At 37.5% G+C, this 4,696-nt stretch overlaps 1 non-coding gene across 1 annotated transcript; it reads right to left on the bottom strand.

The window, feature by feature from the left end:
- Positions 1 to 335: 335 nt before the first annotated feature.
- TRNAT-AGU lies at positions 336 to 408 on the bottom strand. Its single transcript has one exon. It is a non-coding gene; the product is annotated as a tRNA-Thr (tRNA).
- Between the last annotated feature and the right edge of the window lie 4,288 nt (positions 409 to 4,696).

Raw genomic sequence — 4,696 nt, 5'->3', positions numbered from 1 at the left:
CAGGTGACCCAACAGCTGAGGCTTGGCATCAAGAATCAGTTTTGCTCTCCTTTGAGCTGCTGATCTGTGAGCTTGGGTTTTTTCTCCTTACTCGCTTAGGAGTGGATCCCATATTTTCTGTGTGGCTCTGCCAAAACTCACTTAACTCCTCCTTCTTTTCTGCCACAGCAGACAGATCTATCTTGATTGTCATTCAGTTTCCAAGAAGTTGTCCTTTTTAACCCCAATTGGGGGAGAACAAAACATGAGAATCAGAAGTCCCCATTACTGCAGGTTTATCCCATTCGATTTGGCAGAGAAACAATTCCTTTAACAAAGTTGATGGAAAAGGGTTGAGGCCCCACTGGGATTCGAACCCAGGATATCCTGCTTACTAGGCAGGCGCTTTAACCACTAAGCCATGAGGCCCCCACGTGGATTTACAGTTTAAAATGTCACCTAAATATTGGGGGTGGTTGATAAGCATAGGGCTTGGTGTTTTTAATCTATGTTATATAAGCAACATATGAAAGGCCTTATTAGCTGATGCTTACAAGGAAAGTGAGTTAGTGGTCTCCAGCCACTATAAAATGGACATATGTTATCGGACAAATTGTTCTCATTTCACACTGATATCCATCAGAGGAGAACTTAATTGCTTTTTCAGATTTTTTGCAAAAAAAATTCTTTAATTAAAATGTGAGCATGACATGTCAGTTATTTTTCAAAGACCGAAATCCATGGCTTAACATTTTTAAGTATGCAGAAATATTTTGCCAACTCTTAAAATGCATATTATTAAGCTTGCTCAAGATATTTTAGGTTAAATAGCATATTTTATTTTATAAATTTATGGAATCGTAGAATCATCAAGCAGAAGGGGAACCAAATCCAACCCTTTCATTTTACAGATGCAGAAACTGAGTCCCAGAGATGTGAAGTGAGTTGTCCAAGGTCACACAAGGTGGTAAGTGGCTGAACCCTCTTGCTCTAAGCTCATTTCTCCATTGCACTGTGCTTTCTCGGGAAGTATCTTGCAGTTCATAACTTCAGAGTCAGAAGGAGCATTAGAATTCACCTAGTCCAACCCTCCTATTTTACAGAGGAGAAAGCTGAGGCCCAGAGAAGTGAAGTGATTTCCCCAATATTATGCGGTTAGTTTCTTGAATCTCTGCCTTTTACTAAATCTAGTCACATTCTCTTCAAAGAAGGATGTGTGATTTTAGATTTAGAAAAGCTTATATAACCTTTATTCAAATGAAGAATGGCTCCTGCTTTCCTGATCACAATGATAGATAATGACTTTGTACAAGCTAATTTGAAACTGGATCCTTAACTTTCATTCATTTAATTACAAAGCAGCATTTCAAAATCGCCACCAAAATACTTCACATAACAGACTGCCATGCGGAAGCTTTTATGTGAAGGCACATTGTATAAGGCTTGGTCAGTGGCCAGAAGTGGTAGGATTTTGCTGAGCACGTCATAGCATTATGAGAGGATGCTGGCATAAACAGAAATGCAGAACAGGAAAATGAAAGGGAGGACAGAGAGAAACCAATAAAGATGGGGTATTAAAAAGTTAAATACAGCTTATTAGAGGACCCATTTAGTAGTTCAGTGTGAGCAAAGACCTGCAGAAATGACCTTTCATTTCAGCATAAAAGAAATATAATTATAAATTATTTCTATAGTACTATACCCTCATCAGATAGGATTTACTACACTTTGCAATGAAAAGATAGTTTTGTTAAAAACCTGGCAGTAATGGCATTAACTCTGTGCTACCCAGAGCCATAACCAGGGCTAGGCAATTAGGGCATTGTCCTAGGGTGCCTAAATGTAGAGACTGTTACTGGCATCTGTAATTGTCATCAGGTAGAAATTACTGAGTATAGCACCTAGTTGGAAACAATTACTTAAAATAGGAAGCTTCTTCAATTGATAAATGGTCAAATGATATGTACAGAGAGTTGTCAGAAGTAGAAATCAAAGCTATCAATTGTCACATGAAAAAATGCTCTGTCATCCATTAAAGAAATGCAAATTAAAATAATTCTGAGGTACCACTTTAGACCTATCAGATTGGCTAAGATGACAGAAAAGGAAAATGCTAAATTCTGGAGGGGATGTGGAAAAAGTTAGGAAACTAATGCACTGTTGGTGGAGTTGTGAACTGTTCTCACCATTCTGGAGAGCAATTTGGAACTATGCCCATAAGGCTATAAAACGGTGCATACCCTTTGACCCAGAAATACCACTACTAGGTTTGTATCCCAAAGAGATCAAAAAAACAGAAAACAACCTATATGTACAAAACTATTTATAAAAGCTCTTTTTGTGGTTGGCAAAGAAGTGGAAATTAAGGGGATGCCCCTCAATTGGGGAATGGCTGAACAAGTTGTTGAAGATTTTCATGGAACATTGTGCTATAAGAAATGATGAGCAGCAAAGAAGGAATAATAATATGCAATCAGATGAGTATAGAAATCTACCATACCTGACAGGGAAGTAGGAGGGGAGGAGGTTAAATAAAGAATAAAGGGGGGGGGGAGTGACAGAAGGGAGGGCAGATCAGGGGAGGTGAAAGACAGAAGCAAAACATTGGTGATAAGGGAAAGGGTGAAAGGAGAGAAAGGACAAACAGGAAGAAGAATAGAATGGAGGGAAATACATAGGTAGTAATCATAATGGTGAATGTGAATGGGATGAACTCTCTCATAAAACAGAAGCAGACAGCAAAGAGGATCAAAAACCAGTATCCTACAATACGTTGCTTACAAGAAACACACTTGAAGCAGAGACGCACAGAGTAAAGGAAAACCTGGAAAGACTTGTATGAATTGATGCAAAGTGGAATGAGCAAAACCAGGAAAACACTGTACACAGTATCAGCAACATCATGTGATGCTCAACTATGAATGACTCAGCTTTTCTCAGTAACACAATGATCTGAGACAAGTACAGAGGACACACAAAGGAAAATGCTATCTATGTCCAAGTAAAGAACACATGGGCTCTGAATGCAGATCGAAGCATATTTTTTTCACTTCTTTATTCTTTCTCTCTTTTTTTTACCTTTGATTTGTTTCTCTTTCCACAACCATAATGAATGTGGAAATATGTTTTACATGATGGCATATGCATAAACTATATCAAACTGCCTATGGTTTTCAGAAGAGAGGAGGGGAGGGAGGAAGAAAAATTTAGAACTCAAAATCTTGTAAAAATGAATGCTAAAAATTTTCTTGATTAGTAATTTTGGGGGGGGAATAAAATAATATTTAAGGCAAAAAAAATGATGAACAGGATGCTTTCAGAAAAAACTGGGAAGACTTATATGAACTGATACAAAGTGAAGTGTGCAGAGCCAGGAAAACATTGTACATAATGACAGTTATATTGTAATGATGATTAACTATGAAAGACTTAGCTACTCTGATCAAGACAATGATCTAAGATGATTCCAAAGGACCAATGATTAAAAATGCTGTCCACCTCCAGAGAAAGAACTGATGAACTCTGAATGCAAATTGAATGTAATGAAATTCTATTGTGCTATAAGAAATGAGGAGCAGACAGACTTCATAATAACCTGGAAAGGCTTATATGAACTGATGCTGAGTGAGGGGAGCAGAACCAGGAGAACATTATACACAATTACAGACATGTGGTATCTGTAAGGACTAACTTTGATAGACTTGGCTCTTCTCATCAATGCAAGGTTCAAAGACAGCTCCAAAAGGCTCATGATGGAAAACCAAGCTATCCACATCCAGAGAAAGAATTATGGAGTGTGAATGCAGATTGAGGCAAACTATTTGCTCTTTCTTTTTTTTTTCTTTTTCCTTCTTTTATGGTTTTGTTTCTTCTTTCTCATGATTCATTTCATTGGTTATAAATCTTCTTTACAACTTCATTATTATGTAAATAAATTTAATGCAAAGTTATATATAGAACCTATATCAGATTACATGCTGTCTTGGGTGGGGTGAAGGGGGAGGAGAGGGAGGGAGAGAAAATTTGTAACTCAAAAGCTTGTGGAACTGAGTGTTGTAAACTAAAAATAAAAAATAAATTTTAAAAATTAAGAGAAAAAAGTTCGACATGACTTTACACATAATATACATATATACACACATATATATGTATATTATATATATATGTATAATTTCTTGCCTTCATGAGGGGTGGGGAAAGGGTGGGAAGGAGAGAGAATTTGAAGCTCAAAATTTAAAAAAAACAACTGTTGTAAATAAATAATTAAATGAAGGAAAAAATAAAATAGGAAGCTACAGGATGACTTTGCTTCATCCCTCCACCCCACTCCCGAAGCCTGCCTTATTACCTACCCTAGTGGTGGCTTCCCTAGCTATAAACTGCTAGTGTTCACTCTCAGGGAGGCCAATGTTCCCATCCCAAGGTCTGTGTCTCTATACCATGAGTCACAGGCACTTGTACCCTAAGTTCCAAGGTTTCTCCCAATGTCTTCTCTACCTTCTTGACTAGGGGTATGTTTATATTCCTTGCCTCAAGCACCAGAATTTCTTATTATGGCTTTGATAGCAGGAAATTATTAGAGCTCTGCCTGAAAATGAAAACTTCCTTCCTTCAGAATGAAAACATGAGGAATCTCTAAAAGTAAGCATTATTGAGGGCCATCCCATGGAACATGCTTAGGGTTGCCCTTTTTAATTCCTGGTGACCATGTTGAAGC

Source organism: Trichosurus vulpecula, chromosome X (assembly GCF_011100635.1).
Source record: "Trichosurus vulpecula isolate mTriVul1 chromosome X, mTriVul1.pri, whole genome shotgun sequence".
NCBI classification, from domain to species: Eukaryota; Metazoa; Chordata; class Mammalia; order Diprotodontia; family Phalangeridae; genus Trichosurus; species Trichosurus vulpecula.
Note: the sequence above shows the minus strand (reverse complement) of the source record. Positions and strands in the feature narration are given on the sequence as shown.